The 26,344-nt window shown below is 36.7% G+C and overlaps 1 long non-coding RNA gene across 1 annotated transcript; it reads left to right on the top strand.

The window, feature by feature from the left end:
* The first annotated feature begins 4,319 nt into the window (after positions 1-4,319).
* Positions 4,320-5,829, top strand: LOC138894270 (uncharacterized). The gene is made up of 3 exons (XR_011409083.1): positions 4,320-4,525; positions 5,246-5,348; positions 5,450-5,829. It is a non-coding gene; the product is annotated as an uncharacterized lncRNA (long non-coding RNA).
* Positions 5,830-26,344: the final 20,515 nt, after the last annotated feature.

Below are 26,344 nucleotides of genomic sequence, written 5' to 3'. Positions count from 1 at the left end.
ATTCTTGAAGAGGCCCACAGCTCGCGGTATTCCATCCATCCGGGTGCCGCGAAGATGTACCAGGATTTGAGGCAGAACTATTAGTGGAGGTGGATGAAGAAGGATATAGTTGGGTTTGTGGCTCGGTGTCTAAACTGTCAGCAGGTTAAGTATGAGCATCAGATACCAGGTGGCTTGCTTCAGAGGTTAGAGATCCCAGAGTGGAAGTGAGAGCGGATCACTGTGGACTTTGTAGTTGGGCTCCCACGAACTTCGAGGAAGTTTGACGCTATTTGGGTTATTGTGGATCGGCTGACCAAGTCCGCGCACTTCATTCCAATTGGTACTACTTACTCTTCAGAGCGGTTGGATGAAATTTACATCCGAGAGATCGTTCGCAAACTCAGTTCACATCGCATTTTTGGAGGGCCGTGCAGCGAGAGTTGGGTACTCAGGTTGAGTTAAGCACAGCTTTTAACCCTCAGACGGACGGGTAGTCCGAACGCACTATTCAGATATTGGAGGACATGTTGCGTGCTTGTATCATTGATTTTGGGGGTTCATGGGACCAGTTTCTGCCACTCACGGAGTTTGCATATAACAACAGTTATCAGTCGAGTATTCAGATGGCTCCGTACGAGGCTTTGTATGGGAAGAGGTGTAGATCTCTGGTTGGATGGTTTGAGCCGGGTGAGGCTAGGCTCTTAGGTACAGACTTGGTCCAGGACGCATTAGATAAGGTGAAATTGATTCAGGAGCGGCTTCGCAGGGCGCAGTCTAGGAAGAAGAGCTATACGGATAGGAAGGTCCGTGATGTGTCTTTTATGGTTGGGGAGAAGGTTTTGCTGAAGGTATCACCCATGAAGGGTGTTATAAGGTTTGGGAAGAGGGGCAAGTTGAGCCCCCGGTTCATTGGGCCTTTTGAGGTGCTTCAGAGGATAGGAGAGGTGACTTATAAGCTTGCCTTGCCACCCAGCTTGTCGAGTGTGCATCCAGTGTTTCATGTTTCCATGCTCCGGAAGTATATTGGAGATCCGTCCCATGTTTTGGATTTCAGCACGGTTCAGTTAGAGGGTGATATGACTTATGATGTGGAGCCGTTGGATATTTTGGATCGGCACGTTAGAAGGTTGAGGTCAAAGGATATAGCTTCAGTGAAGGTGCAATGGAGAGGTTAGCCTGTGGAGGAGGCCACTTGGGAGACCGAGCGGGAGATGCGTAGCAGATATCCACGCCTATTCGAGACTCCAGGTATGTTTCTAGACCCGTTCGAGGACGAACGGATGTTTAAGAGGGGGAGGATGTAACGACCCGACCTGTCGTTTCGAGAGTTGTAACCATGTTTTCCCCATTCCTACTTCTTTTTGTGTTATTCAGCTATATTATGTTATATCGGGTTAGTTGGTTCGAGTCCGGAAGGAACTCGGGGTGAAATGAGACACTTAGTCTCAAAATTGAAAATTTTAAGTTAGAAAAGTGGACCGGATATGGACCTATATGTAAACAACGTCGGATTTGAATTTGGATTATTCCAATAGCTCCGTATGGTTATTTTGGGATTAGGAGCGTGTCTGGAATATTATTTGGAAGTCCGTAGAGGAATTAGGCTTGAAATGCCGAAAGTTTTATTTTTGAGAAGTTTGATCGGGGGGTTGACTTTTTGATATCGGGGTCGGAATATGATTCTAAAAATTGGAATACCCCTGTTATGTCATTTAGGACTTGTGTGCAAAATTTGAGGTCAATCGGACGTGATTTGATAGGTTCCGGAGTTGTTTGTAGAAATTAGAAATTTCAAAGTTTATTAGGCTTGAATTGGGGTGTAATTCATGGTTTTAGCGTTGTTTGAGGAGATTTGAGGATGCGACTAAGTTCGTATGATGTTTTAGGACTTGTTGGTATATTTGGTTGAGGTCCCGAGGGCCTCGGGTGAGTTTCGGATGGTTAACGGATCAAATTGAACTAGAACAACTGCTGCAATTTCCTTCTGTTGGAAATTGTTTCTGCCCAGAAATCGAGCCCAGATCGAGCTCAGGGTCGATGGCCACGATCGAAGCCCAAATCGAGCTCAAGGTCGAGGGCCACGATCGAGCTCAGGGTCGAGGGTCACGATCGAAGGCATGATCGAGCCCAGGGTCGAGGGTCACGGTCGAAGGCTGGGAAGAAGACATAATCGAGGGCCAGGATCGAGGACCTCGATCGAAGGCCAAGATCGAGGCAGAACCGAGGATGTGTGGGCAGAATTATAAAAACGGGGGCTTCGTCCCATTTGCAATTTTTGACACATTGGAGCTTGGGGAGAGGCAATTTTTGTTATATTTTCAAGGAAAAACTTGAGGTAAGTCCCTTGTGATCATTTCTACTCCATAATAGTGAATTATCATCGAGTAATCCGACTAGATTACATGATTTTGAGGTGTAAATCAGAGATTGAAACTTAGAAATTTGGAAATTTGATTTGTATATTTGATGGTCGAGTTAAGGTTGGATTTTGGTAAAATTGGTATGGGCAGACTCGTGGTTGAATGGGCTTTCGTATTTTATAACTTTTGTCGGGTTCCGAGACGTGGGCCCACAGGCGAGTTTTGAGCCAATTTCGGGTTTTGGTCTAATTTTGAATCTTTTCTTGTGGAATTCATTCCATTAGCGTATATTGATGGTATTATACTGATTGTGAATAGATTTGGAGCATTTGGAGGCAGAGTCCAGAGGCAAGAGCATTGCGGGGTAGAGATTTGACCGGTTTGAGGTAAGTAACAATTGTAAATCTAGTCCTGAGGGTATGAAACCCTGGATTTCGTATCATTCTATTATTTTGAGGTGACGCACATGCTAGGTGACGGGCGTGTGGGCGTGCACTGTTGGGAATTTGTGACTTGGTCCGTCCCGTAGCAATTGTAAAGTTGCATACTTTGTTGAAACCATTTGATACTTATATGTTTTAGAAAGAATTTCAGTAAATTGGGCTGAATGCCATGTTTGGGCCTTGCGCCAATGCTGTTTGGACCCTCAGGGGCTGTTTCGTATCATCCTCTCACTGTTTTCGATTGAAAAATCTATACACAGTCATGTTTATACTTGTTTACTGCATAACTCAATCTTATGACTCTATTTTGATGCATATAAATGTTTTGGGCCGAATGCCCTGTTTTACTGAAATGCCCGAGTGGCTTGATTTGTGAGGAGGAGTATGGATCGGGGCTGCCCGCCTGCAGCATACTTGTGACTGAGTGAGGCCGAGGGCCTGATTAGTGAGAATGAGTGTGGATCGGGGCTGCCCGCGTGCAGTATACTTTATTATTATCGCACGTGACTTGTCCGTGCAGATTATAGTGCTTGGGCTGAAGGAGCCCCTCTGGAGTCTGTACACACCCCCAGTGAGCGCATGTACCTACTGAGTGCGAGTGCCGAGTGACGAGTGCTGAGTGACTGGGAGGCAAGAGTGATTGTGAGGTATGCCCGAGTGGCAAGAGTGCTTGTGAGGTATGCCCGAGTGGCACGAGTGACTGTGAGGTCTGCCCGAGTGGCTGTTTATGATTTCATCATTTTTGCTCACCTTTGCATTGAGCCTTTGTTTGAAAAATTATTGGAAAATAAAAAATAATTTCTATTGGAACTGGGTTTAAACGAGATGTTTGATTCAAATCCTGATTTTTAAGAGCATGTTGTATTTTACTGAGATTTCCTGATATGAACGTTATATGCTTTGTTGCTCGTCACTACTGCTCAGTCTTTATTTATTGTTGTTAATTACTGAGTTGGCATACTCACGTTACTCCCTGCACCTCATGTGCAGATTCAGGTGTGGCTGGATACGATAGCGGTTATTGAATGTTTTGGTTGCAGATTTTCTTGGAGATAGCAAGGTAGATGGTTTTAATCTTTTAACGCGTTGGAGACTGACATTGTGAGGTTTAACTTACGGATCAATGTACCCAATAAAATGGATAAAGATCTAGCTTTATCTCTCTTTTAAGCGTCCACTTAATTAACCGGTCTCACACTAATTTGAACAAGAATGATAAATTTATATATATATATATATATAGAAATAATAAATATCATATTTTTCTAAAATGTCAAATACTTTGAAACACATCCAATTTGCTAAAACCACTAAATATTATGAAATCGGAGTATTAAATAAGGCTACTTTAACGATTAGTGCGTTCAGCTTTTTGACGTGGCCGATGGAATGCGGAAAAGTATACCAAATTTTGGTTTTCTTCTTTGCTTTTTGACCGGAGATGTCCACTGTATTGACTCAAGTCAAGGTCCAAGTGCGACACTACTGCAACGCACAATGAAATGGATATTTTTAGGAGGTGACCCTGGGATGAGTTACTTCACAATACCTACAAGCATTATCACAAAAACATTTCATTTCTATACTTAGACACAAAATTGTGACAGTAATCCAGAAAAATGAAAAAGGTTGCTGCTTACTACTATTATCTTGTTGTATTTTTTCTCATATTATTAATGGATGCGTGGTGTCTACAAAGCCAAGCCAGGATCTTGGACTCGTCCCCTATCAAATCTGAAGGTACTGTTCAGTTAAAAAATTTCTTGAAGTATACAATCAACCCATCTAAAAACTTAAGTTGTTAGAGGGTATGTATTTTTATTTTACGGGGGCTAAAACAGTTTAATAATGCTTTAACATGGTGTGATATTGTCTGTTTTTGGTCCATATCGGTTTTCACAAAATGACTCACACTATTAACAGTATCCAATTACACATAACTTCTTTTTCTTTTTTCTTTTCTACTTTCCATGTAAGACTTTGTTTACACACAACTAATAATCTCTCCTTCAACTAAGTTCCACATAATACATCACCATTCATGGGCTAATTTGGAAATTAACTGTGTGGCACCCACAAAATCTTGAGTATTTACTATCATCAAAGTCTAAAGACTGTGTATGCATTTTCAAAGCTATAGGTAAAGGTTATAAACCCCACAGATGGGCAAAGACACTAAGCTGGGCCCCACATCACACTCCGCCATTTCCATAGTCTCGCCAAATCGTTGACTCTTGTAGGGCTAAAACGGTCAAAGGATATTATTAACATAGTGTGATTATCCGCTTTAGGCCAAGCCTACACGATTTTCACAAAAGGCTCCGTACTATTAAAAGTATTCAACTCCTTATAAGTAATTTCTTTTCTTTTCTATTTTTCATGTGTAACTTTCTTTATATACACTGAATATTTTTAATAATTATATCTTCAAAGACGTTTATATATTCCTATATATGACAGATGAAGAAGATATGAATGATCTAATCCGAGGTCGCAGTAACAGGGAGAGACATCATTTCGAAGACTATTACCCTTCGCCTAAGGCAAATGCTAATAGTCATCAGTATGGTTCTAAGAGATCCTTTATTGATTTCATTTTTTTCTATCTTCTTTTATTCTATTCCTGAAAGATTGCTAACAGTAAATTCCGTCATATGCACACAGCGGCAGAAGTCCACCGCCGTACCGGCACCGATGATTATGAAATAGGGAAGCTCCAAAATAAGCTAAGTCGTGGACTATACAACAACAACATACCCAGTATAATTCACGAATGGGGTCTGTGAAGGATAGTGTGTCCGCAGAGCTCGGGATAACTATAGTTTGTATTATTATAAGAAAATAGACAAGAAAAAAATATCAAGAAGTTGCTTCCTAAAGCTTTGCTTGTTATCTTTCTTTTGTATTATGTATATCTAGCTAGTTGCTGTTGTTATTGGAAAAAATAAATCCAGAATTAAGGAATTTATTATATATGTGAATCAGATTTCAATGCTTTCCAAATGTAATTTTTTGATGATTAAAGAACCCTTTGGGAAGTCAAATTTGCTGCAATCTGCCAATCTACTATGTATCTAGTTTTCTATCACTGCACGATTTTTTACAATTTTTGTTTTAATCCTACCACGAGCTCTCCACTTTGCTCCCTTAGTAACTCGAACTCCAAACTTTAAGCTAGTGTTTGGACATTGATCTATTGAAAGTTGAAAAAAAAGAATTTTTAAATTGTTTTAAAAAATAACTTTTGAAAGTTGAAGTTATGTCTAGACATGCATTTTACTCAAAAAAAATTGCAGTTTTGGGAGCGAAAAAAAAACATTCACCCAAACCAAACCAGTTTTTGGAACTCCAAAATTTTTCTTCAAAATTGTTTCAAAAATTCATCATGTTTAATGAATAAACAATGTTTTCAAATTTGTTTTTGAAAAAAATAGCCAAAATCTATGATAAAATAGGAGCCTTTGCAACTTGATTAACCCTCTCTTGTCCCGACTCACGATAAATTACAGTTAGGATTAGGATACGATCATTTTTTTTTTGGATTGCCTTTAATAGTACTCGTGAAAGAACTTTCCCTGGTGCGCCCTACCTTATCTTTATTATAATCCACTGGTTGAAGTGATTCAATTCGAAAAGTTACGTTATCCCAACATATAATTCCGCATTGTATAATACTATGTTTGGTTAGAGGAATCAGGAAAAGGTAATCTACCCATACCAGTGCAGTATTTGATTAGCTGTATAAGAAAATAATTTATGCATAAATTTATGCAGCGTTAGGTCGACAGTATCAATTAACACCCATATTAAGTTATACAGAAGTATCTTAGCACTTAGGAGGATATAATTTGAAAAGGAAAATTATGTAGTAGTTGACTTGTTGCAATAGGTCAAATTAGTTTTATTTTTTTGGTCCGAAATTTATTAACCTAACTAATTTCGGATTCGCATTATGCATTAAGCAATAAAGGGAGAAGCGTTTCCTATGAGGAATTTGATCCATTTAGATTTCAGAGGACTCGAACATCTGACTGTCTAGTTAAAGGTAAAGGAATCTCATTCATCTCATCACACTAACTCCTTAATGGCCGTGAAATTACGATATGGACTAAATAATGTTTGTTTCTTGCAAGAACATCAGTAACCCCTTGAGGTCAGATGCCATTTTCACAGTTCGAGGACCACTGCTCTGATACCAAATGCTGAGATATTGAGCAGATGAGCAAAAGCAGAGAAAAGGAAAATTAAAACTAGCTAAGACTAAGAGGAATTTTTCATAGATACATTTCTGATAGATAATTACAGCAATATAAGGATGAGCTTATGGCTATCCAATTCACCATTTCGTACCAACTACTATAGTTGTCTCTGACAATTAACTAACTCTTCCTAGGACGGAATCCGCTAACTAAGAAATGTCTAAGGGACTTATAAGAAATAAAGCAAACTTCCTACGTGCTGGTTCCAATGCTAGAGTTACCATCTTCAAAGCATACGCAACACAGTATGGGTAGGTTATAATATTATGCATAAATTATTTTCAGTACACTCACTTTCTTGTGTGGTTCTTGAATTCTAGTTATTATTTTCACTGGGAATATACTGGTATGTTGTTGATTTCCACTAGAATCTACAATAAATATTGCCAAGTAGATTAGTCCTTCATGTGTAAGGAAAGGTACTAGTATATAAAACCCAAATAAAGAAGTTATGCCACTACTAAAAATCTGCTAAAAACCGACCAACTATTTCCGACCAACGTTGGTCGGTCAAAAAAAGCGACCAAAAACCGTCCAGGTTGGACGAAAACTGGGGAAAAAAGAGTTACATTTTTTTAAAACTAAATACCGACCAACGTTGGTCGGTAAATTGGTCAACGAATTGACCAAGCTGGTCAGACAAGAAAATTTTGGATTACCGACCAACGTTGGTCGGTAATCTGGATCCAATTTTTAAAATTTTAATAATTATTTTATTATTTAAAATATTTTATAATATTTAAGAATTTATATTTAAAATTACCGACCAACGTTGGTCGTTTAATGTAGGGGAAGCATTTACCGACCAACTTTGGTCGGTAATTGTTATTTTCTGCAAAATAACCGACCAAAGTTGGTCGGTTATTACGTCAACATTGATCAAACTTTCGAATTACTTTTATATTTACTATCTAAATAATATAAATGTAATTCGTTAACACTTTTGTAATACAAATAATTAATACACTAACATATACTATATATAGCATACTATTTGTAAATTGATTCATCGACTTATAACTTACTTAGATGCATCGATGAATATTAAAAATAAACGTTTGACCTATATCGACTAATAGTAAAAATAAAACGTCTCGACTTATATCGATTAATCTAGCTATGCCATGTATTATTAGTGATGAATGAATGAAAAATAAAAGAATTAATACTAAACATATATATATATATATATATATATATATATATATATATATGGATCACAAATTAAATAAACGAAAGAAGATATTAGTATTAAGTAAACGAGTTAAATTAATAGGTCAAACATGGTCAAACTTTAACAAGCTATATATATACACACTAACATATACTATAACAAGCTATATATATAGTTAAAGTATTACAGTGAAGTGTGTTTGTATGTGTGTGTGTGTGTATATATATATATATATATAGGTATAGTGTATATATATATATATAAGAACACGAAGCGCTAGGACCACAGGGTCGGGTTCTTTTAGGGATAGACTTGGGAAGATACTAATTAGTATATATACTTTATCATCAAATATATCTATTTGTAAATTGATTCATCGACTTATAACTTACTTAGATGTATTGATGAATATTAATCGATGATTCATCAAAACGTCTCGACCTATATATCGATTAATCTATGTCATGCATTATTAGTGATGAACGAATGAAAAAAGAAGTTATTAGCATCAATTACAATATAGTGTATGTGTGTGTGTGAGAAATTACTCACATACTTAATTATAACTTAGAAAATTTACTTAGATAGATGCTATTATAATTTATTAAAATTAAATAGTTAATATAATTATTTATAAAGATTATGCTTATAGTTTATAATTATTTATAATAATTGCATAGTTAAATAAAATAAATGCTTGTAGTTTATAATATTTTTTTTATAGTTTATAATATTTTAAGAAAAAAACACACACACGGTTAAAGAATTTAAATTTTTTTTTAAAAAAAACCGACCAAAGTTGGTCGGTTTTTGGTCAAACGGTCAGCACTTAATGTACCGACCAAAATTACCGACCAACTTTGGTCGGTAATTCTAAAATCAGAGAAGTGAAAAACGGAAAAAACCCCCATTTCTCTGAAATTTTTCCCTCTTCACTCTAAACCTTCCCCTCTCTCCTTCTCCCAGCCCTCCCCCTCGCCGTCCATCCCTCACCCTCGCCGTCGCCGCGCCGTCGCCGCTGCCACTGCCACTGCCGCCCCTCTCCTTCTCCATCTCCTAAAAATTCTAGGTTTGAATTACAACCCATTTATTTATTATTTCTAGGTTTTGTTAATTAGTTATGAATTAGTTTCAATTGATTAGTGTTTCAATTATTTGAACATTGCATTTTATTGAGGATTAGGGTTTAGGTCTTGTTTTAATTAGTTTTGTTAATTAGTTTTATTAACTAATTAGTTTTGTTAATTAGTCAATTAGTTATGAATTAGTTTAGTTTAGGGTATGGGTTGAATTTCTTTAGTTTAGTTAGTTTATGTTTAAACTCGTAGGATATGAATTGAAATTTTAGTTTTTAGGATTTGTTCTTGTGAATTGAACTTTTAGGATATGAATTGAACTTTTAAGATATGAATTGGACCTTTTGGATATGAATTGAACTTTTAGGATATAAATTGGTGTAATTAGGAAAAAATAATTATCTTGAATTAACTAAAAAAGATATAATTAATTTATAATTATAGAATAAATTAATTTGTTGTTGTGAATCGAACTTTTAGGGTATGGGTTGAATTTCTTTAGTTTAGTTAGTTTATGTTTAAACTCGTAGGATATGAATTGAAATTTTAGTTTTTAGGATTTGTTCTTGTGAATTGAACTTTAGGATATGAATTGAACTTTTAAGATATGAATTGGACCTTTTGGATATGAATTGAACTTTTAGGATATAAATTGGTGTAATTAGGAAAAAATAATTATCTTGAATTAACTAAAAAAGATATAATTAATTTATAATTGTAGAATAAATTAATTTGTTCTTGTGAATCGAACTTTTAGGGTATGGGTTGAATTTCTTTAGTTTAGTTAGTTTATGTTTAAACTCGTAGGATATGAATTGAAATTTTAGTTTTTTGGATTTGTTCTTGTGAATTGAAATTTTAGGATATGAATTGAACTTTTAAGATATGAATTGGACCTTTTGGATATGAATTGAACTTTTAGGATATAAATTGGTGTAATTAGGAAAAAATAATTATCTTGAATTAACTAAAAAAGATATAATTAATTTATAATTGTAGAATAAATTAATTTGTTATTGTGAATCGAACTTTTTAGGGTATAGGTTGAATTTCTTTAGTTTAGTTAGTTTATGTTTAAACTCGCAGGATATGAATTGAAATTTTAGTTTTTTGGATTTGTTCTTGTGAATTGAAATTTTAGGATATGAATTGAACTTTTAAGATATGAATTGGACCTTTTGGATATGAATTGAACTTTTAGGATATAAATTGGTGTAATTAGGAAAAAATAATTATCTTGAATTAACTAAAAAAGATATAATTAATTTATAATTATAGAATAAATTAATTTTTTGTTATTTTATTTGTATAGATGGAATATCGTACTTGGATGTACAATAGAAATTATCCTAATCGGCGGGGATTGCGAGAGGATTTTGTAGAAGGGGTTGATGACTTTATTAGACATGCAATGTCACTTCCACCATACCAAAGTGAAGGAGTAATTAGGTGCCCTTGTGTCAGATGCGATTGTATGAAGTTTAAAAAATCGGAGAAAGTTAAGCTTCATCTTTATAGGAAGGGGTTTATAGAGAATTACTTTGTGTGGACTAATCATGGAGAGATCGATGGTAGCCGTGGGATGTTTCATAGCATGGTTGTTGGTGAAAGTAGTAGGTCGGTGGAGAATACAAATCTTGATTCTAGAATTCAGGATATGGTTGCGGATGCTTTTGGGGGTGAGCCCAATGAAAATGTTGAACAAACTCCTAATGATGACGCAAAACGTTTTTATGAATAGTTAGAGGAAACTAGTTGTCCACTACGTGAAGGAAGTCCTCACTCTGAGCTGTCTGTTGCAGTTAGATTACTAAGTATCAAATCTAATTGGAATATTTCTCAAGCAACCATGGACTCTTTCATTGACCTTATGAGTGAACTAGTTGACCATAACATCAACTTACCTGGTGATTTCTATAAGGCGAAGAGATTGGTTTCTAAGTTAGGACTTTCGTCAATGAGAATTGATTATTGTGAAGATGGTTGCATGTTATATTATAAAGATGATGCAACTTTAGACAGTTGTAAATTTTGCGAAAAGCCTCGTTTCAAGAGGCTTTCCAGCGGGAATATGGTTGCTGTCAAGGAAATGCATTATTTACCTCTTATACCTAGGTTAAAGAGGTTATATGCGTCGATGAGTTCTGCTCCTCATATGAGATAGCACTTTGAAAATAGAAGACCACCTGGTGTTATGTGTCATCCTTCAGATGGAGAAGCTTGGAAGCACTTTGATAGGACATATCCAGATTTTGCTAGTGAACCAAGGAACATTCGGTTAGGTCTGTGTGCCGATGGCTTCACGCCTTTTTCTATATCTGCGACACCATATTCATGTTGGCCTGTCTTTCTTACACCTTATAATCTACCACCTGAGTTGTGTATGACTAGTCCATATATATTCTTAAATTGTATTATCCCCGGTCCACGTAATCCGAAAAGTTTGATTGACGTATATTTGCAACCTTTGATTGATGAGCTAAAATAATTGTGGTATGATGAAGTTGAAACATATGACATATCAACCAAGCAGAATTTTAATATGCGTGCTAATTTAATATGGACTATTAATGATTTTTCTGCGTATGGAATGTTGTCTGGGTGGATGACTGTTGGGAAGCTAGCTTGTTCTTAGTGCATGGAAAATAGTAAAGCGTTCACTTTGAAACATGGCCGAAAGCAATCATGGTTTGATTGTCACCGTCAATTCTTGCCTGATGATCATGAGTTTAGAAGGATGAAAAATGCATTCAAAAAGAATAAAGTGGAATATGATTCTCCACCTCCGATACTTTCAGGTGAGGAAATTTGGGAGAGGGTCCAGAACTTCAGTAAAGTTACTGAGGCTCCACCTTATAGATTCCCCGGATATGGTGTTAATCATAATTGGACGAAACAGAGTATATTTTGGGAGTTGCCTTATTGGAAGGATAATCTTCTCCGACACAACCTTGATGTCATGCATATTGAGAAGAATTATTTTGATAATTTGTTCAACACAGTGATGGATGTTAAAGGTAAGACAAAAGATAACCCGAAGGCTAGAATGGACTTACAAGAATATTGTAGGCGGCCTGAATTATACTTGCAGACAGCAAACAATGGTAAGGTGTTCAAGCCCAAAGCAAGTTACACATTCACTTTGGAGGAAAGACGACAAATTTGTGATTGGGTTACGAAATTAAAGATGCCTGAGGGTTATGCGTCGAATCTTGGAAAAAAAGTAGATATGGAGGTAGGGAAGTTGAGCCATTTGAAAAGTCATGACTGCCATGTTTTCATGGAGACCTTAGTGCCTATTGCATTTTGTGGTTTGCCTGAAAGAATCTGGAAACCCATCACAGAGATTAGTTTGTTTTTCAAAGACTTGTGTTCTACCACATTAAGGGAAGAAAACCTACTTCGGATGGACCAGAACATCCGTGTAATTTCTAGTAAGATGGAAAAAAATATTCCCATGTGGTTTCTTTGATGTGATGGAACACCTTCCAATACACCTTGTACACGAGGCACGACTTGGAGGGCCTGTTCAATGCAGATGGATGTATCCCTTTGAGAGGTAATATTATAAGTTTGATGCAATATTCTATTTTATTTGAATGTTCTTGGCTAACATGAGATTATGTAGGACAATTGGCAAATGCAAACAATTTGTTAAGCAGAGGAATAAGATTGAAGGATCTATATGCGAAGCCTATCTTGCAAAGGAAACTGCACATTTTTGTTCTTATTATTTTGAGAGTAACGTGCCATGTTCTAGGAATAGGCCCAATAGGCACACGGTCGAATGTGTGAATGATCCATTATATCCACCAATGTCCATATTCAATCAACCAGGCCGATGTTCTAAGGATGTTAGAAAGAGAAGTTTGAGTGATATGGAGTACAAGTCAGCTACACTTCATGTGTTGCTAAATTGTCCCGAAGTTGTACCATTTCTCAAGTAAGTATTGATTTATTAGTTATCAAAATGTAAAATTTACTGTGACTACATATTGATGCAACTACTAAAAATATTTGATATGTCACAGTCACTTCGTGGGTCAATTTGGCTATGATGCTGTATATACGAGATTTGATACGTGGTTCAAACAGTTTGTATATATATATATATATATATATATATATATATATATATATATATATATATACACACACACATATGTAGTGAATGTATAAAAATTGATTCATAAGTTGTGCTAACTTATGACTTTTTTTAACTCTATGTATGTAAATAATCCAAATAATGGTGTAAATCAATTTTTGAAAGATATATCTTGGGGACCTGGGCTTCAGGTCACAACAATGTCTAAGTACGTAGTGAATGGTTATAAGTTTCATACAGAGGATTGCTCTAAAAATAAAAATAGCAACAACAGCGGGGTGTGGGTTCAAGGTGGTGATGGCAACCAAGTTGGAGATATTGATTATTATGGTGTGGTCAAAGAAATATTACAACTAGAATATACAGGTTGGCCATATAAGAAATTGATACTCTTTAGATGCAAGTGGTTTGACCCAAATCCAACAAGAGGTACAAGAGTACACAACCAATACAACATAATTGAGGTTAATCATACGAGGGAGTATGATCGCTATGATCCTTTCATAATTGCACATAACGTTAGGCAAGTGTATTATGCTCCTTATCCATTGCGGCGGAATAAGTCCGATTGGTGGGTTGTAATAAAAACTAAGCCTGTAGGTAGGGTGGAAGTCGAGAATGTGTTAGATGTTGCATATCAAAACGATATCTCCAATGTTCACCAAATAGTGGACGATCAGTTAGAAAATGATTTGGAACATCCTAAACGCATATTGGAAGAAGTTGATATAAATGAAGTAACAATTATAGAAAATGAGGACGAAGAATCAACTGATGAAGCTCAAACAAGTGAGGACGAAGAATTCTCGGACGAGGAACAATACGTCGATGAGGATTAAAAAGTTGGTTTTTTAAAGCACTCTCATTTTATAGCTAGTTTCTTATATGTTTCAATCTAAATGTGTATTATATTATGCAGATGGCAGGCAAGGGTCAAGGTAACAATGACCCTACTAGTTCTCGGGGTCGAGAAAAGGGTAGGAAGGGAAAGAGGAGGGTAGAAAATAATACTCCCTCTTGTCCACCCTTTTCAGAGATGCCTATGTCTTATCCTCCACCACACGGCTATACTGAGCTGCCACAGCATCACGAGCCATACACCTTCATTCAGACACCCAGTCTTCCATCACAGGGCCACAGGACTATACGTCCGACATACAGTCCAGCTGCCTCACAGCCATCTGCATCACATCCACATGGATCACATTCCTACATATCACAGCCACATGGATCGCATCTACCCATGTCACAGCCACTCGGGTCACAGCCATCGATATCACATCCACTTGGGTCGCATCCAGCTATGTCGCAGTCACAGGGATCGCAACCATCTTCATCATCGACTCCATCTATTGCAGGCCTTCACCTGCGAGGCATTAGCTCTGACCCGCCTACACCATCTTCACATGCCTCTGATACACATGCTTCGGATGGTGATGACGAGGTAGTGCATTATGATCGATATGGCAGGATCATCATAGTCCCTGAGGGTGATGGATAAGTGTTATTCATTATTTTTGCGTCTATTGATTTGTAACATTTTTACTAAGATATTAATGTGTTTTTATTGTTAAATTGCAGGTTCAGGCCGGGTAATAAGACTATGAGGATAATCACCAATGCCATCAGAAAGCTTTATGATGGCCCTTATGCGACTTGGACTGATTGCCCATTCTCACTGAAGGAGCAAATTTTCAATCAATTTAAGGTATAAATGTTCTTTTAAACAGTTTAATAATTTATATTTATGATGTTTCCATCTAATATTTAACTTTTGAAATACAGAGCAAGTGTGTATGGGAAGACCGCTATAGCGCGGAAGTGGCTACAAATTTTCATCATAAAGCTCGCAAGAGATTGGCGGATGCTTTCTCGGATGCTAGAAAGAAGAACAAGAGGCCTGGCTGGTTACTTGAGAATTTGTGGAATGATTTGCAAAGGCAATGGCTTACCGCAGAGTTCTTAGAGAGGAGCGAAAAAGGAAAGAAAGCTCGCGCATCCGAGAAGGGAGGCTCCTTGCACACTGGAGGTGCGATCAGCCTAGGGACAATAAAAAGAAGATTGGTACGTAATTGCTTAAATTATTTTACTTTTCTAAGTACATCTATTCTGTTTATTAACTAAATTAATTTATTTTCAGGAAAATAAGTATGGGCGTCCAATGAGTCATGATGAGCTATTCAAGGAGACACATATTGTGAAGAAGAAGAAAGAAGGGGATCAAGATAGGTGGGTCGAGGACCGGGCCTCGACTGCATATGTAAGCTTTCAATTTTATTTAAGTATTATAATTTACTTTTATAAAAAACTTGAAATACTGATTTAATTTAAAATAATATAGGGTCGCTACCAAAGTAACGTGGAGGAATTCATCCGTAGTCATCCAGCTGGTGAATCGGGTGAGCCAACCCAACCTTCAGACGAGGATGCTGAAAGAATATGGTTGGAGTCTGTTGGCGGTCCAAAATGGGGGAAGGTATACGGGCTTCCTACTAAAAACTTCCATCGCTATAAGTGTGGAATGCGAGGAATAGGGACTTCCTCGCAAGGCGAGCAACTTAATAGGGAGAGCCTCTCCGCTATGCGGGAGACAGTGACAAAGCTCACATCAGAGCTAGAAGCGGCCAAGGAAAGAGAAAGGCTTAGAGATGCTCAATTCCTTGGCATGCAAGCTCAGATCAGAACTCTCCTATCTAGTGGAGCTTTTCCGTTGCCCCGATCTCGTGAGTCATCTCCAGAGGGTCGACCTCCACGTGATCGTTCCTCCCGCCCTGCTCGTGATCGTTCCTCCCGTCCTCCCCGTGATCGTGCTTCCCGTCCTCCACAAGACCGTTCTCTATATCGTCTTGTAAATGAAAGTTCATCAGACGGTGATGATGATGTTGTAGAAAACACCCCTTGACTTTTATATACTTTGAACTAGACAAATAGAACCAGTTTTGAACTAGTTGTAATTAGTTTTAACTTGGTTTTGGATTTTTATGTTCAATTGAACTTTAATTTGTTAGTTTTAAAGTATTTATTGAATGTTTTGGTTGTGGTTGTTGTGTTGTTGTGGTTGTTGTGTTATTGTTGTTGTTGTTGTTGTTGTTATTGTTGTTGTGTTGTTGTTATGTTGTTGTTGTGTTGTTGTTGTTGTGTTGTTGTATTGTTATGCTGGCAGGTGGTGTAGCTGCCAAAACAGACATTTTATGCCAAAATTAAACCCAGTAAAATCGACCAAAGTTGGTCGGTTTTTAATAAAAAAAATAAATTATTCCAAAATACCGACCAAAGTTGGTCGGTTAATGAACATTGAATTCCCAGAATTCAACACTATCGTCCAACTTTTGTCGGTATTTTGCTTGCATTGTTGAGATTACCGACCATAGTTGGTCGGTAAGGTTTAATTTTAATTATTTTTAAAAAATATATATTTTCAATTACCGACCAAAGTTGGTCGGTTTTTTTTAATTTTAATAATTAATAAAAAAATATAATTTAGTTAAACCGACCAACTTTGGCCGGTAAAATTAAATTAATAAAATATGTTTCCGACCAAAGTTGGTCGGTAAGTAATTAAACTTGTCAGATGGTCGTTTTAATATACCGACCAAAGTTGGTCGGTAATTTCCGACCAACTTTGGTCGGTAAGCCATTCCGACCATCAAAACACCGTCCACACCGTAATGGTCGCATTTTGGTCGGTAATTTGCCATAACCGACCAACGTTAGTCGATATTTTTGGTCGATTTTTAGCAAATTTCTAGTAATGCTATTTTATCCACTATAACATTATAGTGACAAAACTATCTTGCCATACTAGTACAGTATTTGATTAGCTGTATAAGAAAACAATTTATGCATAATATTATGCAGCGTTAGGCAGACAGTATCAATTAATACCCATATTAAGTTATACAGAAGTATCTTAGAGCTTAGGAGAATATAATTTGAAAAGGAAACTATGTAATAGTTGACTTGTTGCATTAGGTCAAATTAGTTTTGTTTTTTCGGTCGGAAGTTTATTGACCTAATTAATTTCTGATTCGCATTATGCATTAAGCAATAAAGGGAGAAGTGCTTTCTATCATGAATTTGATCCATTCATATTTCAGAAAACTCGAACATCTGACTCTCTAGTTAAAGGTGAAGAAATTTCATTCATTCCATCACACTAACTCCTTAATAGCTGTGAAATTACGATATAGACTAAATAATGTTTGTTTGTATCTTTCACTAATTTTTTCCACGAAATCTAAAAATATTTTTTGAATGACTCGTTAATTACGGAGAAGATATGCAAATCCCTGCATGCTTTTCTCCCTTTTGATAATCTTTATGTACCATCTAATAACCAAACCAAGAAAAGGATACACTATTAGAAATTCGCTAAAAACCGACCAAAAATACCGACCAACGTTGGTCGGTTATGGCAAATTACCGACCAAAATGCGACCATTACGGTGTGGACGGTGTTTTGATGGTCGGAATGGCTTACCGACCAAAGTTGGTCGGAAATTACCGACCAACTTTGGTCGGTATATTAAAACGACCATCTGACAAGTTTAATTACTTACCGACCAACTTTGGTCGGAAATATATTTTATTAATTTAATTTTACCGACCAAAGTTAGTCGGTTTAACTAAATTATATTTTTTTTATTAATTATTAAAATTAAAAAAAACCGACCAACTTTGGTCGGTAATTGAAAATATATATTTTTTAAAACTAATTAAAATTAAACATTACCGACCAACTATGGTCGGTAATCTCAACAATGCAAGCAAAATACCGACCAAAGTTGGACGGTAGTGTTGAATTCTGGGAATTCAATGTTCATTAACCGACCAACTTTGGTCGGTATTTTGGAATAATTTATTTTTTTTATTAAAAACCGACCAACATTGGTCGGTTTTTCTGGGATTAATTTTGGCATAAAATGCCTGTTTTGGCAGCTAAACCACCTGCCAGCATACCAATACAACAACACAACAACAAAACAACAACAACAACAACAACAAAAACACAACAACAACAACACAACAACAACAACCAAAACATTCAATAAATACTTTAAAACTAACAAATTAAAGTTCAATTGAACATAAAAATCTAAAATCAAGTTAAAACTAATTACAACTAGTTCAAAATTGGTTCTATTTGTCTAGTTCAAAGTATATAAAAGTCAAGGGGTATTTTGTACAACATCATCATCACCGTCTGATGAACTTTCATCTACAAGACGATATAGAGAACGGCCTTGTGGAGGACGGGAAGCACGATCACGGGGAGGACGGGAGGAACGATCACGAGCAGGGCGGGAGGAACGATCACGTGGAGGTCGACCCTCTGGAGATGACTCACGAGATCGGGGCAACGGAAAAGCTCCACTACATAGGAGAGTTCTGATCTGAGCTTGCATGCCAAGGAATTGAGCATCTCTAAGCCTTTCTCTTTTCTTGGCCGCTTCTAGCTCTGATGTGAGCTTTGTCACTGTCTCCCGCATAGCGGAGAGGCTCTCCCTATTAAGTTGCTCGCCTTGCGAGAAAGTCCCTATTCCTCGCATTCCACACTTATAGCGATGGAAGTTTTTAGTAGGAAGCCCGTATACCTTCTCCCATTTTGGACCGCCAACAGACTCCAACCATATTCTTTCAGCATCCTCGTCCGAAGGTTGGGTTGGCTCACCCGATTTACCAGCTGGATGACTACGGATGAATTCCTCCACGTTACTTTGGTAGCGACCCTATATTATTTTAAATTAAATCAGTATTTCAAGTTGTTTATAAAAGTAAATTATAATACTTAAATAAAATTGAAAGCTTACATATGCAGTCGAGGCCCGGTCCTCGACCCACCTATCTTGATCCCCCTCTTTCTTCTTCTTCACAACATGTGTCTCCTTGAATAGCTCATCATGACTCATTGGACGCCCATACTTCTTTTCCTGAAAACAAATTAATTTAGTTAATAAACAGAATAGATATACTTAGAAAAGTAAAATAATTTAAGCAATTACGTACCAATCTTCTTTTTATTGTCCCTAGGCTGATCGCACCTCCAGTGTGCAAGGAGCCTCCCTTCTCGGATGCGCGAGCTTTCTTTCCTTTTTCGCTCCTCTCTAAGAACTCTGCGGTAAGCCATTGCCTTTGCAAATCATTCCACAAATTCTCAAGTAACCAGCCAGGCCTCTTGTTCTTCTTTCTAGCATCCGAGAAAGCATCCGCCAATCTCTTGCGAGCTTTATGATAAAAATTTGTAGCCACTTCCGCGCTATATCGGTCTTCCCATACACACTTGCTCTGTATTTCAAAAGTTAAATATTAGATGGAAACATCATAAATATAAATTATTAAACTGTTTAAAAGAACATTTATACCTTAAATTGATTGAAAATTTGCTCCTTCAGTGAGAATGGGCAATCAGTCCAAGTCGCATAAGGGCCATCATAAAGCTTTCTGATGGCATTGGTGATTATCCTCGTAGTCTTATTACCCGGCCTGAACCTGCAATTTAACAATAAAAATACATTAATATCTTAGTAAAAATGTTACAAATCAATAGACGCAAAAATAATGAATAACACTTACCCATCACCCTCAGGGACTATGATGATCCTGCCATATCGATCATAATGCACTACCTCGTCATCACCATCCGAAGCATGTGTATCAGAGGCATGTGAAGACGGTGTAGGCGGGTCAGAGCTAATGCCTCGCAGGTGAAGGCCTGCAATAGATGGAGTCGATGATGAAGATGGTTGCGATCCCTGTGACTGCGACATAGCTGGATGCGACCCAAGTGGATGTGATACCGATGGCTGTGACCCGAGTGGCTGTGACCCGAGTGGCTGTGACATGGGTGGATGCGATCCATGTGGCTGTGATATGTAGGGATGTGATCCATGTGGATGTGATGCAGATGGCTGTGAGGCAGCTGGACTGTATGTCGGACGTATAGTCCTGTGGCCCTGTGATGGAAGACTGGGTGTCTGAATGAAGGTGTATGGCTCGTGATGTTGTGGCAGCTCAGTATAGCCGTGTGGTGGAGGATAAGACATAGGCATCTCTGAAAAGGGTGGACAAGAGGGAGTATTATTTTCTACCCTCCTCTTTCCCTTCCTACCCTTTTCTCGACCCCGAGAACTAGTAGGGTCATTGTTACCTTGACCCTTGCCTGCCATCTGCATAATATAATACACATTTAGATTGAAACATATAAGAAACTAGCTATAAAATGAGAGTGCTTTAAAAACCAACTTTTTAATCCTCATCGATGTATTGTTCCTCGTCCGAGAATTCTTCGTCCTCACTTGTTTGAGCTTCATCAGTTGATTCCTCGTCCTTATTTTCTATAATTGTTACTTCATTTATATCAACTTCTTCCAATATGCGTTCAGGATATTCCAAATCATTTTCTAACCGATCGTCCACTATTTGGTGAATATTGGAGATATCGTTTTGATATGCAACATCTAACACATTCTCGACTTCCACCCTACCTACAGGCTTAGATTTTATTACAACCCACCAATCGGACTTATTCCGCCGCAATGGATAAGGAGCATAATACACTTGCCTAACGTTATGTGCAATTATGAAAGGATCATAGAGATCATACTCCCTCGTATGATTAACCTCAATTATGTTGTATTGGTTGTGTACTCTTGTACCTCTTGTTGGATTTGGGTCAAACCACTTGCATCTAAAGAGTATCAATTTCTTATATGGCCAACCTGTATATTCTAGTTGTAATATTTCTTTGACCACACCATAATAATCAATATCTCCAACTTGGTTGCCATCACCACCTTGAACCCACACCCCGCTGTTGTTGCTATTTTTATTTTTAGAGCAATCCTCTGTATGAAACTTATAACCATTCACTACGTACTTAGACATTGTTGTGACCTGAAGCCCAGGTCCCCAAGATATATCTTTCAAAAATTGATTTACACCATTATTTGAATTATTTACCTACATAGAGTTAAAAAAAGTCATAAGTTAGTACAACTTATGAATCAATTTTTATACATTCACTACATATGTATATATATATATATACACTTACAAACTGTTTGAACCACGTATCAAATCTCGTATATACAGCATCATAGCCAAATTGACCCACGAAGTGACTGTGACATATTAAATATTTTTAGTAGTTGCATCAATATGTAGTCACAGTAAATTTTACATTTTGATAACTAATAAATCAATACTTACTTGAGAAATGGTACAACTTCGGGACAATTTAGCAACACATGAAGTGTAGCTGACTTGTACTCCATATCACTCAAACTTCTCTTTCTAACATCCTTAGAACATCGGCCTGGTTGATTGAATATGGACATTGGTGGATATAATGGATCATTCACACATTCGACCGTGTGCCTATTGGGCCTATTCCTAGAACATGGCATGTTACTCTCAAAATAATAAGAACAAAAATGTGCAGTTTCCTTTGCAAGATAGGCTTCGCATATAGATCCTTCAATCTTATTCCTCTGCTTAATAAATTGTTTGCATTTGCCAATTGTCCTACATAATCTCATGTTAGCCAATAACATTCAAATAAAATAGAATATTACATCAAACTTATAATATTACCTCTCAAAGGGATACATCCATCTGCATTGAACAGGCCCTCCAAGTCGTGCCTCGTGTACAAGGTGTATTGGAAGGTGTTCCATCACATCAAAGAAACCACATGGGAATATTTTTTCCATCTTACTAGAAATTACACGGATGTTCTGGTCCATCCGAAGTAGGTTTTCTTCCCTTAATGTGGTAGAACACAAGTCTTTGAAAAACAAACTAATCTCTGTGATGGGTTTCCAGATTCTTTCAGGCAAACCACAAAATGCAATAGGCACTAAGGTCTCCATGAAAACATGGCAGTCATGACTTTTCAAATGGCTCAACTTCCCTACCTCCATATCTACTTTTTTTCCAAGATTCGACGCATAACCCTCAGGCATCTTTAATTTCGTAACCCAATCATAAATTTGTCGTCTTTCCTCCAAAGTGAATGTGTAACTTGCTTTGGGCTTGAACACCTTACCATTGTTTGCTGTCTGCAAGTATAATTCAGGCCACCTGCAATATTCTTGTAAGTCCATTCTAGCCTTCGGGTTATCTTTTGTCTTACCTTTAACATCCATCACTGTGTTGAACAAATTATCAAAATAATTCTTCTCAATATGCATGACATCAAGGTTGTGTCGGAGAAGATTATCCTTCCAATAAGGCAACTCCCAAAATATACTCTGTTTCGTCCAATTATGATTAACACCATATCCGGGGAATCTATAAGGTGGAGCCTCAGTAACTTTACTGAAGTTCTGGACCCTCTCCCAAATTTTCTCACCTGAAAGTATCGGAGGTGGAGAATCATATTCCACTTTATTCTTTTTGAATGCATTTTTCATCCTTCTAAACTCATGATCATCAGGCAAGAATTGACGGTGACAATCAAACCATGATTGCTTTCGGCCATGTTTCAAAGTGAACGCTTTACTATTTTCCATGCAGTAAGGACAAGCTAGCTTCCCAGCAGTCATCCACCCAGACAACATTCCATACACAGGAAAATTATTAATAGTCCACATTAAATTAGCACGCATATTAAAATTCTACTTGGTTGATATGTCATATGTTTCAACTTCATCATACCACAATTATTTTAGCTCATCAATCAAAGGTTGCAAATATATATCAATCAAACTTTTCGGATTACGTGGACCGGGGATAATACAATTTAAGAATATATATGGACTAGTCATACACAACTCAGGTGATAGATTATAAGGTGTAAGAAAGACAGGCCAACATGAATATGGTGTCGCAGATATAGAAAAAGGCGTGAAGCCATCGGCACACAGACCTAACCGAATGTTCCTTGGTTCACTAGCAAAATTCGAATATGTCCTATCAAAGTGCTTCCAAGCTTCTCCATCTGAAGGATGACACATAACACCAGGTGGTCTTCTATTTTCAAAATGCCATCTCATATGAGGAGCAGAACTCATCGACGCATATAACCTCTTTAACCTAGGTATAAGAGGTAAATAATGCATTGCCTTGACAGCGACCATATTCCCGCTGGAAAGCCTCTTGAAACGAGGCTTTTCGCAAAATTTACAACTGTCTAAAGTTGCATCATCTTTATAATATAACATGCAACCATCTTCACAACAATCAATTCTCATTGACGAAAGTCCTAACTTAGAAACCAATCTCTTCGCCTTATAGAAATCACCAGGTAAGTTGATATTAGGGTCAACTAGTTCACTCATAAGGTCAATGAAACAGTCCATGGCTGCTTGAGAAATATTCCAATTAGATTTGATACTTAGTAATCTAACTGCAACAGACAGCTCAGAGTGCGGACTTCCTTCACGTAGTGGACGACTAGCTTCCTCTAACTGTTCATAAAAATATTTTGCGTCATCATTAGGAGTTTGTTCAACATTTTCATTTGGCTCACCCCCAAAAGTATCCGCAACCATATCCTGAATTCTAGAATCAAGATTTGTATTCTCCACCGACCTACTACTTTCACCAACAACCATGTTATGAAATATCCCACGGCTACCATCGATCTCTCCATGATTAGTCCACACAAAGTAATTCTCTATAAACTCCTTCCTATAAAGATGAAGCTTAACTTCCTCTGATTTTTTAAACTTCATACAATCGCACCTGACACAAGGGTACCTAATTATTCCTTCACTTTGGTATGGTGGAAGTGACATTGCATGTCTAATAAAGTCATCAACCACTTTTACAAAATCCTCCCGCAATCCCCGCCGATTAGGATAATTTCTATTGTACATCCAAGTACGATGTTCCATCTATACAAATAAAACAAGAACAAATTAATTTATTCTACAATTATAAATTAATTATATCTTTTTTAGTTAATTCAAGATAATTATTTTTTCCTAATTACACCAATTTATATCCTAAAAGTTCAATTCATATCCAAAAGGTCCAATTCATATCTTAAAAGTTCAAATCATATCCTAAAAGTTCAATTCACAAGAACAAATCCTAAAAACTAAAATTTCAATTCATATCCTACGAGTTTAAACATAAACTAACTAAACTAAAGAAATTCAACCCATACCCTAAAAGTTCGATTCACAAGAACAAATTAATTTATTCTACAATTATAAATTAATTATATCTTTTTTAGTTAATTCAAGATAATTATTTTTTTCTAATTACACCAATTTATATCCTAAAAGTTCAATTCATATCCAAAAGGTCCAATTCATATCTTAAAAGTTCAATTCATATCCTAAAAGTTCAATTCACAAGAACAAATCCTAAAAATTAAAATTTCAATTCATATCCTACGAGTTTAAACATAAACTAACTAAACTAAAGAAATTCAACCCATACCCTAAACTAAACTAATTCATAAATAATTGACTAATTAACAAAACTAATTAGTTAATAAAACTAATTAACAAAACTAATTAAAATAAGACCTAAACCCTAATCCTCAATAAAATGCAATGTTCAAATAAATGGGTTGTAATTCAAACCTAGAATTTGTAGGAGATGGAGAAGGAGATCGAGGGGCGGCAGTGGCAGTGGCAGCGGCGACGGCGACGGCGCGGCGACGGCGAGGGTGAGGGCTGGACGGCGAGGGGGAGGCCTGGACGGTGAGGGGGAGGGGCTGGGAGAAGGAGAGAAGGGAAGGAAGAAGAGGGAAAAATTTCAAAGAAATGGGGGTTTCCCCCGTTTTTCACTTCTCTGATTTTAGAATTACCGACCAAAGTTGGTCGGTAATTTTGGTCGGTACATTAAGTGCTGACCGTTTTACCAAAAACCGACCAACTTTAGTCGGATTTTTTTCAAAAAAAAATTTAAAATCTTTAACCGACCAACGTTGGTCGGTAATTTTAAATATAAATTCTTAAATATTATAAAATATTTTAAATAATAAAATAATTATTAAAATTTAAAAAATTGGATCCAGATTACCGACCAACGTTGGTCGGTAATCCAAAATTTTCTTGTCTGACCAGCTATTGACCAATTTACCGACCAACATTGGTCGGTATTTTGTTTAAAAAAAATGTAACTATTTTTTTTCCCCAGTTTGCGTCCAACCTGGACGGTTTTTGGTCGTATTTTTTGACCGACCAACGTTGGTCGGAAATAGTTGGTCGATTTTTAGCAGATTTTTAGTAGTGATAAATGATGAAATGGATCGGCTTGCACTTCATAATTAGTAGGTTTTATGTTTGGTCACGTTAATTTCGCCTCTAGTAATAATTTTGTCAAGATTGTTAATAAGTTTCTTGAGTTTTTTCTTTTAAACTGAAACAAAATTTCCAGCTTAGACCATAATTGGAATATATTGATAATAAAGTGATTGTTAGGCCATTTCCAACCCTCCCTCATTTTCCCATAATGGGGTCAATTTTTGCCATAATGAAAGCTCCAATCCTCCCCCATTTTTGCCCCCAAAATGAGGGATGAATAGTGTTCCTCCAAATATGGGGTACACTATTCATCTCCCCCATTACTATTTATGCATATTTTATTATTTAACTCTTTTAATTTATCTCTTTATATATACCTAATTATGTTTATATAATATCTTTATACTATTAATTTTATATTTTAACTTTGGCGTATAATTTTGATAAATTAATTTTCGTGCATTTATTATTTTTATGTAAAATTGTAAGTTAATTTTATTATAAGTTATAATTGTACAAAAAATATATAATCATCTCAAAAAATTAATGGTGCAAATATAAAATATTATATTTTGCGATGAAACAAGAATCATGTCGAAAAGATGTTGAACGTGCATTCGGAGTTTTGCAATTGTTGCAGGAGCCTCACGTTTTTGGCAAAAAGAAGTACTACATGATATAATGTCTACATGTATTATATTGCACAACATGATAATCGAGAATGAGCGTGATCTTAATGCAC

Source organism: Nicotiana tomentosiformis, chromosome 6 (genome assembly GCF_000390325.3).
Source record: "Nicotiana tomentosiformis chromosome 6, ASM39032v3, whole genome shotgun sequence".
NCBI classification, from domain to species: domain Eukaryota; kingdom Viridiplantae; phylum Streptophyta; class Magnoliopsida; order Solanales; family Solanaceae; genus Nicotiana; species Nicotiana tomentosiformis.
Note: the sequence above shows the minus strand (reverse complement) of the source record. Positions and strands in the feature narration are given on the sequence as shown.